This window comes from Physeter macrocephalus, chromosome 4 (assembly GCF_002837175.3).
Source record: "Physeter macrocephalus isolate SW-GA chromosome 4, ASM283717v5, whole genome shotgun sequence".
Taxonomy (NCBI): domain Eukaryota; kingdom Metazoa; phylum Chordata; class Mammalia; order Artiodactyla; family Physeteridae; genus Physeter; species Physeter macrocephalus.
The window spans coordinates 76,320,001-76,332,324 of record NC_041217.1 but is presented as its reverse complement, the minus strand read 5'-3'; positions in this window follow the sequence as shown (position 1 = coordinate 76,332,324).

Sequence of the window (12,324 nt, the reverse complement as noted above, 5' to 3'; positions counted from 1 at the left end):
TAAATCTGCCATTAATAGCTTTATATTTTTTATTGTGAGCTCAAGTTTGTCTGGGCTTTATCTCTGGAAACCTTGGCAGCTTGAGTGGAGGGTTTTCTGTTGTTTTTGTCAAGCAGCACCTCTCCATAGCCCTAGAATGATGAGGAAAGGCATGAAAAACCTGGGGTCAATTTATGTTAGTCACTTGCCTTAGTGTTCCCAGATCATGAAAATAATTCATGTCAATTACAGTACTCACTAGCACCTCCTAAAGGCAGATCTGTGGTTGGGAATTTGCAAGAGAGGATTCTTTTTTCTCTCCAGAGTCCAGGCCAAGACAGATGGTTTCCTTGTTATTCCTGATCCGCTTTACCCTGTCCTGTTTTTTCCATAAACATATCTCCTTTTATCATATTTATATGTTTATTAATTATTTTCTGTCTCTTCCCCACCAGAATATAAATTCCCCAAGGGTAGGGATTTGTACTTGTTTTGTCACTGTATCCCAAGTGCCTGGAATATAAGCCTAGCTTATAGCAGGCTTTCCAAAAATGAATTGAATGAGTGAGTGAATAAATGAATCTCCTTTTGTCAACAGGACTGCTTTTTATCCCACCCTTTCACTGAGAGTGTAGCCTTCTGAGGGTCTGGTGTCCATGCAGGGTCTCAGTTTCTAGGTCTTTTCTCTTGTCCCAAAGTGACCCTGCAGAACAGATTGCTTGGTTACTGGTTTTCAGCTTTCTCTTCACTTCTGGAACTTAGAGATTTCTTTCCTTTCATCCACATTCAACTACCTATTTGAAAAAAAAGTTTGGTATATTTTACCCAGTATTTCTACGAACTTTGTAGAGAAAGGGTTTTCAGATTATCTAGTCTGCCATGTTTCCAGAAATGATTCTATCACTTAGCAGTTACTTTTCCTCTCAAAACTCCAGCTTTAGACAATACTACAAAGCTACAGTAATCAAAACAGCATGGCATTGACACAAAAACAAACATATGGCTCAATGGAACAGACTAGAGAACCCAGAAATAACCCACACACCTACGATCAATTAATCTTCAACAAAGGAGGCAAGAATATACAGTGGAGAAAAGACAGTCTCTTCAGCAAATGGTGTTGGGAAAGCAGGACAGCCGCATGCAATTCAATGAAGTTAGAACACAGTCTCACACCATACACAAAAATAAACTCAAAATGGCTTAAAGACTTAAATATAAGACATGACACCGTAAAATTCCTAGAAGAGAACATAGGCAAAATATTCTCAGATATAAATCATAGCAATGTATTCTTAGGTCAGCCTCCCAAAGCAAAAGAAATAAAAGCAAAAATAAACAAATAGGACCTAATCAAACTTATAAGCTTTTGCACAGCAAAGGAAACCATAAACAAAATGAAAAGACAACCTACAGACTGGGAGAAAATATTTACAAATGATGCAACTGACAAGCGCTCAATTTCCAAAATATACAAACAGCTTATACAGCTCAATATCAAAAAAAAAAACAAACAACCAATAAAAACATGGGCAGAAGACTTAAATAGACATTTCTCCAAAGAAGACATATAGATAGCCAAAAAGCACATGAAAAGATGCTCAACATCACTAATTATTAGAGAAATGCAAATCAAAACTACAGTGAGGTGTCACCTCATACCAGTCAGAATGGCCATCATCAAAAAGTCTACAAATAATAAATGCTGAAGAGGGTGTGGGGAAAAGGGAACTCTTTACACTGTTGGTGGGAATGTAAATTGGTGCAGCCACTGTGGAGAACAGTAGGAGGTTCCTCAAAAAACTAAAAATAGAACTACCCTATGATACAGCAATTCCACAGCTAGGCATACATTTGAAGAGAATGAAAACATTAATCTGAAGGATACATGCACCCCAATGTTCATAGCAGCATTTTTTTTTTTTTTTTTTTTTTTTTTTTTTTTTTTTTTTGCGGTACACGGGCCTCTCACTGTTGTGGCCTCTCCTGTTGCGGAGCACAGGCTCCAGACGCGCAGGCTCAGCGGCCATGGCTCATGGGCCCAGCCGCTCCGCGGCATGTGGGATCTTCCCAGACCGGGGCACGAACCCATGTCCCCTGCATTGGCAGGCAGACTCTCAACCACTGCGCCACCAAGGAAGCCCGTAGCAGCATTATTAACATAGCCAAGATATGGAAGCAACCTAAGTATCCATCAACAGATGCAGGAAAAAAGAAGATGTAGTATAGATAATGGAATATTATTCAGCCATAAAAAGAATGAAATTCTGACATTTGCAACAATCTGGATGGACCTAGAGGGCATTATGCTTCATGAAATAAGTCAGAGAAAGACAAATTCTGTATGTTATCACTTATATGTGGAATCTAAAAAATAAAACAAATAAATGAATATAACAAAACAGAAACAGACTCACAGATATAGAGAACAAACTAGTGGTTACTAGTGGGGAGAGGAAAGGGGAGAGGGGCAAGATACGGGTATGGGATTAAGAGTTACAAACTATTATGTATAAAATAAATAAGTGGCAAGAATATATTGTACAGGGACTTCCCTGGTGGTGCAGTGGTTAAGAATCCGCCTGCCAATGCAGGGGACACGGGTTCAAGCCCTGGTCCGGGAAGATGCCACAGAGCAACTAAGCCCGCAAGCCACAACTATTGAGCCTGCACGCCACAACTACTGAAGCCCATGCACCTAGAGCCCGTGCTCCGCAACAAGAGAAGCTACCACAACGAAGAGTAGCCCCGACTCGCCGCAACTAGAGAAAGCCGGCACGCAGCAACGAAGACCCAACACAGCCAAAAATAAATAAAAGTAAATTTATTTTTTTTAAATGAATATATTCTACAGCACAGGGCAAGACAGCCATTATTTTGTAGTAACTTTATTTTTTTTTCTTTTTTCTTTTGGCGGCATGATGCAGCATGTGGGATCTTAGTTCCCTGACCAGGGATCTAACCAGTGCCTCCTGCAGTGGAAGCAGAGTCTTAACCACTGGGCCACCAGGGAAGCCTCACATAATAATTTTAAATGGCATATAATCTATAAACATATTGAATCACTATGTTGTATACCAGAAACTAATATAATATTGTAAATCAACTGTAGTTCAATTAAAAAAAAAAATTCCAAGGCTGATGCCCTTTCTACTACACCAGTCTGCCTGGTTTAGTACAAGATTCTAGCCTCCACCCTTCACATTTGAGATATTCCCTGATATGCTCAAATTTTTACTCCAACTTCAGATCTGATTATCCTTGTCTTCTTAGTAGCTCATTAACTTACTCAGAGCCTGACATTTTAAGCTCCAGTGGTTTTCTGTCCCTGACCTGAGTCAATGTTTATGACAATCTCCCCTTTTACTCCCTATGTTACTCTGGCCTTATCCAACACCTGAAGGAGCAGTCTGTGTAGTCTGCAGACCTTTGGAGGGATTTATTAGGCCAGGGTCCAGATGCTGGACCTGAGATAAATGTTTTACAGCAGTGAGAGGCAATGGGCAGGAGGAAGGGCAAAGCCGTGGTCCTCGGCTGGTTCACACATTGTGGCCCCACATGATTGCTGATCCAAACTTTCTAGTTTTTTTCAGCAACCAGGTAGCAGGTCAGGGCAGGCCTGAGGACCCCTGGAGAGCTGTGACTTATTAATACTTGCAAGCTGGCTGCAAAGGATACTTTAGTAGTCATTCCCTCCCTCTTCCTTTTCCCAGCTGAGGGGTCAGAATACACAGTATTTTTCCACTGGGGGGAAAGAAACTGACATGCAGAACGAGAACAGGCCACGTCCTGGGTTCCTGAATGTACCAAAGTTTGGGCACTCTCGGAGTATGGATTAGGGTCTCTTACTTGCCTCTTTCTGAAAGACACAGAAATGGAGGATCAATGGTCCTTGGGAAGTTTGGACCCTGTCTGAAAGAGCCAGTTTCTCAGGGGCCCCAAAGGGACAAGCTTACGGATAGGAAAACAGCAAGGAAAGTGCCAGGGATGTCAAGGCCAAAGCCTCAGCCTGACTCCAGCCCTCACAGAGAGACTGGGGACCAGCCCATCCATGGGTGAAAGGCCAGTGAGAGAGAATCAAGACAAGGAACAGCCTAGTGGGTCCAAGTCTGTGGCATGATTTAAAAGACACCCCTGCCTCAAAGTATTGCCTCCTTCAGGATGGTCCCAGGACTTCCTGACACTCTAGTTTGGAGAACAAACGAATTCATGTGCACCCTGTTTTTCCCCATTACTTAGAATTCTAACATGCCAGAAAAAAAAAAAAAAAAAAAACAATACTCATTATCCACTGAAGACAGTACATCTTCTTCTCAAAAGCCCAAGTCAGATTAAGGATGATCCCATCTGATCTGCCTCAAGGTGGAGTACAGCCTCTGTGCTCCCAGGCAGCTATGGGAGTGCTGAAATTCTACCCTCAGCAGTGGATCCTTTGTTAAACACTATCTTTTCCTTTCCCCTACATCAGACTGGAAATATTCCAGAGGACAAAATGTGAAGTCCCTGATTCAAAGACTTGGGCATCAGGAAGGCCTGGGATTCCTAGCGGCTGTGGGAAGGCTGAAGAAGTGCAGATGTCACAAAATGTGTGAGGCTACTTTCCTCAACTCCCTTGGCCAAAGACAAAGCTTGGCAGGAGGCTTAGCGAGGAGCTCAGCACTGGGACTCACAAGCCTGCAGCTTGTGGGGCAGCTCTCAAGGGGTGATAATCGGAGGAGGACGGGGATCTGCAGCTCTAGAGCCACGTGCTACATGACGTTGGCGTCCAACAGGCAGGGAGATGCCGAGAGGAACCATCTTCCGATTTGCTCATACAGCACAGTGTGGCTTTGTGGTGGCGGTGAGGGGACATCCCAGCCCAGAAGACAGACAGAGATGCAACTGCAGCCATTTCTGCCGTCAAGCTGTTGTGTCCTGGAGAAGCTCAGGTTATCCCGATCTGCGTGTGGAGCAGGTGGCAGTGTTTGGGCTGCTGAGCCAGCAGTTCTGCAGGAGGGAGGCCTGGCTGCAAAGGAACCGCTGTCCTCTGTGACCAGGAAGATACAAAACAGACTCTCCCTCATACCAGTGAGTTGGGCAGACAGATTTTCCCTGCCTTCTATTTAAAAGACAGAACTTGAGGTCAATATTCCCAGTGAGCCATTCACACTACAGGCTGGAAGTTAAAATTGAAACTGAGAGGTGTTGTTTTCAGGGCCTGCCCTGTCGCCCTGATACCCACACCCCTGAAACTGCCACCACGTCCCCACAATAAAACAGCCCTGACTCCCTCCTCATATGATATTACCAAGGACTCTGGGCAAGAGGCCAGCGGAGACAGCGGCGGGATTGAAATGCCTACACGGCTTTGCTCTAAGTGCCCTCTGGCCCTGAGGTTTGGTTTCCTTCCAGAAAACTATTGGCTGTGCCAGAGGGGTCAGTTTGCCCTTTCCCAGGGGAGACTCTGGGTCTCCCACCAGGCCCGTGGAGCCAGGAAAGGCTGAGGGCAAGGCAGAGAAGGGGAGTAGATCCCTTTTCTCTGTCAGCCTCTGAGGTGCTTCCTTACATGGCCTGTCACCCAGGTTGCTGACTGTCACGCCCGTCACAAAGCAAGTGTAAGCCCCAGATCAGACCAAGGTTCAGAGGTGCTCTCCCCACCCAACACCCCACACACTCACACACAGTAAGAGCCACGTGTAGATGCAGCCAGGTGAGCTTCAAGGGGAAATGTGCCAGAATAACAAAATTTTCTCTACATGCAGATGTGGTCTCAGGCATCTTCATTGCCTAAAAGTCTGATGTGGTGGAGTGAAATGTGGAAATTAGTCACAAAAGCTAAAGTGATCTTTGGCTGCAGTGAATATACTAAGCTCTGACTATGCTGAGGCCGGTGGCAGGTCTGAGGCCCACACACACTTGACAAGGGAACTTTACAAACTAGACTCTGGAGGAGAGTAACAAGGATGAAAGAAATATTGACACTGTGCCATAAGGAATAGTTGAAGGAACAGGATATTTAGCCCAGAAGGGAGAAATGTTAGCTAGAATGATTAGCTTTCTTCACAGATTTGATGAGCCCCCATGTAGAAAAGGAAAACCAGGTGATGCTAATAGCCAACATTTATTGAGTACTTACTATGTGCCAAGCACCAGGCTAATTATTTTACACACATTTTGTCATTTAATCTAAACATCAGTGCTATTATTATTCCCACTCTACAGATGAGGAAAATTCGGAGAGGTTGAGAGTCTTGCCCAAGGTCACATACCTAGTGGTAGAGTCAGCAGATGAGCCCAGGCCTGCGACTTAACCACCATCCAGAGACATGTTCTGTGTGGAGCCCTTGGCAGAACGAGACGCAGTGGTTGGAAGTGAAAGTGAGGCAGATCTGAAGGCAACATGAGAAAGAATTTTTTTTTTTTTTCTTTTGCGGTACGAGGGCCTCTCACTGTTGTGGCCTCTCCCGTTGCGGAGCACAGGCTCCGGACGCGCAGGCTCAGCGGCCATGGCTCACGGGTCCAGCCGCTCCGCGGCATGTGGGGTCTTCCCGGACCGGGGCACGAAGCCGTGTCCCCTGCATCGGCAGGCGGACGCGCAACCACTGCGCCACCAGGGAAGCCCGAGAAAGAATTTTTAAACAACTGGAGGCAACAAAGAACAGTGGGCGGGTGCTCTGGGTGGTCATGAGCTACACACCACTAGAGAGATGAAAGCAGGGCAGGCAAGAGGTGTTACGTAAGACAGTTTGCAAGGAGAATTACAGCGGCAGCAACAGCACCTGGGAACTTGCTAGGAGTACAAATCCCTGGACCCCACCGCAGCCCTACTGAATCAGAAACTCTGTGACTGGGCCCAGACACCTGTATTTTAACAAGCTGTCCAGGTAATTCTGATACACGCTCAAGTTTGAGAACCACTGGCACAGAAGTTTCTGTACCCGGCGAGGGACTGGACTAGCTGACGGTCCCTTCTGTCTCTAAGACCTCACAGTTCTATAGAAGCGAGATACAAATATGATTTAACATCTAACCAGATTTTCTTTTAACATTGAGCGCATTCTAGTAATATCTTGGAAACAATATATCAACTGCTAAATTGTGTGATTGGACTCAGGTAACTTAGACATCCCAAGGCTGACAAAATAAATATTTGGAAGGCTGTGGGCAAGGGGCTGCCCCTCCAGCCCCACCACCTCCCCCCACGACAAGGAAGCAGCCTACATTCTAGCCACCTGTCGCTCCACGGGTTTCCAAACAAGCCCCGTACGTCCCCACTCCTTGTTCGTTCCTGTTGTTCCTCTATCTGAAAAACACTTACCTTTTGAAATCCCCCCTTCTCTGAAAGCTCAATTCAAATGTTACTGTCCATGAAAGTTGCAGACAGTATCTGGTGCACGGGGCAGCCTTCCTTCCCTCTCTCCTTCCTGGGTTTTCTCTCACTTCTGGGCAACTCGCAGCACCTAGAGCGGTCAGCCTCGTCTCACAGGGGTGGAGCCTCTCAGCGGAGCGGCGTTCTCCTGGCGCTCAGTCATGTCAGCCCCCCAGCGCCTACCGTACGATAATGCTCAGTGAGGAGGGATAAGAGGCAACATTTTAGGAAAATGATGTATGCAACTATTTACAAGATGAACCGACGCTGCCTGACTGGTGAGAAGGGAGCCCTCTGTGATTCAGTTTCAAGTCCTGAGGTCTTTGCAGAACTTTGAGGTTTTTGCAATAACCACTGTGAATACATGTGTGTGCTGCCGGGATGAAGGTGTCCCACCTCCACGCAGCTACAGCCCTGTTATCTTCAACTCCTCTTCATGTTCGTAACAATCTTCGTTGCATAATCCCTGGATGATGTGAAATACTGAATGCCCTCTCAGCCAACCTTCCAAGTATCCCACAGAGACAAGCATGGACCAAGCTCCTTTTTAGAGAACAGAGAGGTCATAAATTAGACCACTAGTGTAAGGACAGCAAAGAAGGATACTGGGTCACCAGATACCAGGCCCAGTTTAACAGCTTATGTCTGCAGGGCCAGGTGTCCTGTGGGCTGTGGTGGACTGGCCGGGTGACCAGGATGCTGGTGAGAGACAGGGAAATGGGATGAAAGACGCCCCTCCCCAACAAGGGTTTCTATACCCCAGGCTCCTGGAATTGACTCATTCTATTGTGAAACCAGAATACTTTGGTGGAGTAACAAGGTGTTCCTGATGTCTGTCTCACCTGACAACACTTAGGATGATGGCTTCAATGGGGCCACGTGAAAGGACCTCGAACCCCAGAGGTCCTATTACAATTTTGGAGCAGGGGGGCACAGAGCACTACAAAACAGGAATTCCCTGTCCACACAAGGGTGAAAGGGACTCTAGATTAGTCATGAAAAATTTCCCCCAACCCCACTTGGCATCCTGGGCAGCACAGCACTGGCTGGTAATCATGACAGGTGTTTGCTGCAGAACCAGGAGACTTCCTGTTGTGCTGGGTCCCCTCTGGCACAGAGCCTGGCCCACTCTTGCAGAGGTTAGAACCCAAAGCTTCTCATTCTCAGACCAATGCTCTTTCCACCAAAGTGCACAACCCTAGAATTTAGGAATAATCGTTGCAATCTCCCCAGCCATCAACAACCAAGGAGGAACAGAACAGAATAGAAACGGGTGAGGGGGTCACAAGTGAAGAAATAAGGTCATTCATCCATCCCTTCACCCGTACATACAGGACCATTTTGGCCGCCCTCACCCCTCATATCCCCTGCTCCCCTAGCCTCCCTGCATTGCTCCTAGCCCATCTTCCCCTTCATCCTGCAGCAGCTCTGTTCTCTGTCCTACTTCTAAGCAAAGTCTTTTCTCAAGAAAAGACTAGGCACCTTTCTTTATACTTGAGGGCACATTCTGTCTTTATATCTTCTAGTTATTCTATTATCAGTCTTATCCTTAGTATGAACTATCAAGTGAAAAAGCTTTCTCCCTCAAGGTGAAGAAAACAATTTCAAAGAGTGGTTTTTCTCAGCCCTTTCAGCACCTTAGTCTATTTCTAACATGCAACAAAAAAAAAAAAAAAAAAAAGAGGAAAAGGAAAAGGATAAAGTGGCAGAGGAGGATGTGGAGGAGAGAGAGGAGAAAAAATTTCACAGTGAGGGTGGAGGAGGAGGAGAACAGCAGGAAGACCCCTGACTGCTAAAAAAGAACCCATTCTCTGGCTTTCGAAGGCCATAACTACCAGTAATGAAGGCACCAGCAATGACAGAAGTGGGAGATGGAGTTTTAACAAAAATGAAGAACAAGTCAAGGGCTGAGAGCTCATTCAAAGTGCTTTCACCAGAGCCCCCAGCCTGAGAGCAGGAAAGAAGAATTTTTGTCCTGAGGTAAAGAGCCCCACTGGGGACCTGGGGTCTGGGAGCAGGGATGGGACAGTTGACAGGACTGCTCAGGCAAGGACAGGCTTCCAGTGAGGTCCCTGAAAAACCCCATTTCTTGAAATGTTCTTTGCCCTCAGGAGCCTGGGAAGAGAAGTGTTCTTCATGCCCACGGGGCTGGCATGCCCGCTCTTCTCCAGGGGGCTTTCAGGGATACAGCCTGTTCTGACAATATCCTCAAATGGGAAAGAACCACACTGTGTGTTCATGGGAGGGAAATCCAGGTGAACTCCTTGAAGTAACTGTACCTGACAAAGCCTAAATTCCTTGTGCTGTTTTAAATCCTCCAGGCTTCTTTCTTCTGTTCAGTCCTCATGGGGGATGAATGACAAATGGTTGTTCTTATCAATGAAAAGGAGATAGTTCCCAGAGGAAAATTACCAAGGTTTGAATAAACTCTCCTCTGGATCCCTCAAAGCCTGGCCTGGGAAAAGCCACTGGGCTCCATGGAGCTTGGTGCTTGCCATGTGAGGCACCTTGAGGGAAGCTCACATCCCAGATGTATGCTCTGGGGGTGATGCAAAAAAGGGAGACTTTGGGTCACTGGCACATTTTTGGCAGAGTAAACCTGGGAATTCCAGAGTGAAGATAATGGTTTGGAGATAGTTTTCCCCAAGTTCCAGAGTTATACACTTTAGTGGGAAGACCCTTCACCTAGGAATCAGGAGACCTGGTTGCCTCAGTTTCCCTACATGCAAAATGAGGACCCTGTCCTGCAGGAGCTCTTAACTGAGGGTCCATGGGATCGTGAATCGGGGGGAAACATTACATCTTTATGTTCACCAGTCTCTAGTTGAAAGCATTTGCTTCAACTATGAATGCAGGCAACAAACCACATTAGAACTTGCCATCAATAGAAATTAGTTACTTTCAAATCTCCTTATGGTTGTCACAGATTTCTCAAAATGTCCTATATGCTCAGCACTATTATGAAATTACAATAGTTTATTAGGTTGATGCCACATCTAAAAAGGCATCTATACTACTCTATCACACATTCTTCTAATGTTTGGACAACCGTTTTGAAATAATTTGTTATCTTATGTATTTTATTTTATGAATCTTTTAATGTTATTCTGAGAACAGGCTCCACAGGCTTCACGAGACAACAGAAGTGTCCACAGCACATTTATGTTAAGGTTGAGAAGCCCTGCTCTAGTGTGTTGAGAGGGGTCAGAGCCGGAGGCCTGAGAAAGCAGACAAGCGCTCCAAGGACCTCCTGACCCTAACTTTGGCTTACATACAAATCTGGCTCTACTCTAAGGAATTTGGTGTTACGGTGATTACTGAGATCCCATCTCTGGGCCTGAGGCATCTTTTTCACTTTTGTGGGAGATCTGCAAACAGAGGTATTTGTGGAGTGGGTTGCTAGTGTTCCAGCTCCTCTGACAGGCTAGGTCTGGGCTTTGGTAGAGGAGAGAATGGAGACTCTTTTTTACAATCTTGTCCCCACCAGAAAACCTTGGGCACAGCTTCATGTGTCATTTAATCGTCACAACATTCCCATGAGGCAGCTTTAAACACAAGAGGAACGTGTGGCTGAGCAACTTTACGAACGTGCACGAAATCACGCGAAGCTTGGATCTGAACCCAGGTGCCTCCCGCTTTAAAAGGTCGGGGGAAAGGAGGGCGTGTCCTGTCGGCTGCGGCTGCGAGCTCTCCATATTGAGAGTCCACAGGCCCTGGGCGCCAACGGAGTTCAGGAATCCCCGGGAAAAGGCTGAAAGTTGAGGGTGCCAGACTGGTGCCAACCTAGTCTGCACCCTCATCCTTGCCCGCTCCGGGACTGGCCATATTTTATGAGGGAGAGGAGACTGCCTCCAGCACCTGGTGGACCCAGAGAGTCCCCAGACTTCCCTCCCCACCACCTCTTCCTGCTAGTGAGGGCTAGCTGCCGCCCTAGTACAGGCTGTGACCCCAGGACCCACCAGACCCGATCTTGCACCCCCCAGACCTCCGCTACTAGTTTAGGTTTTCCCTGGCGAGCCCGCACGACCCCTGCGCCCCGGCCGTTCAGGGGGCCAAAGGCTGGTCTCAGGAAGGCTTCAACTGGAAGGCAGCGCCCTCTAGCGGTCAGAGTGCAGAACCAGCAGGGCCCTGTCTGCACCACACTAGGGTGCTCCCTGTCCGGAGCACAAAGGTCACCTATTCCAGGAGCATCCTTGTCCCACGGACCCCACCTACCCACAGCCCTCCACAACGGCCTACGACAGACTTACACACTCTGCTTCAGCTCGTCCCTAGGCACCGCGAAGCCCGACCACTCTTGCATCAGCGCCTGCGAGCCGGCCACCCTGTCTGCCGCTCTTTTCTTGGAAGCAGTCCCTACCCTGCCCCCTCCCATCCCGCTGCACCAGTCCCTAAGGAACCACGCCGGGAAAAGGCATATGACCTTCTCAATGTCTCACAGCTAGCTAATGCAGAGCCAGGACTGGAAGCCAAATCTCCCCAGCACACTCACCACTGTACCTGTAAGGCACCAGCTCCCCAAAGTCAGCAGACATCTGTCAAGGCCTAACTCCACTGCCATCTTGCAGCCTTTCCAGATCCCTCATTTAGAATTTCTCCTTCCCTATTCCTTGATATACTTTATGACCTTATTATTGTTATCAGAGTCCTCCTTGTGTTGCAGCTGTTCCTGAATGGCTGGATGGGTGTGAGAAAAGAGGCAAAGGATATTCCAAGAGAAAGACCCCATAACTTGGGGGTTAGAATCCTTGCTCCCGCACTTAGAAGCTGTGATTTTAAGCTGGTCACAATGCCTAAGTCTCCATATGCTTAGTTCAAATGACAGATTTTTAAATAACCATAATAGCTCAGTGTTTTATAAGAACTAAACACAATCATGTGTGTGGATGTGCTTGACACACTGTAAATTGTCTCAAATATGAGGAACCATAAAGATAATCATGGCTGGCCTTCCCTGGTGGCGCAGTGGTTGAGAGTCCGCCTGCCGATGCAGGGGA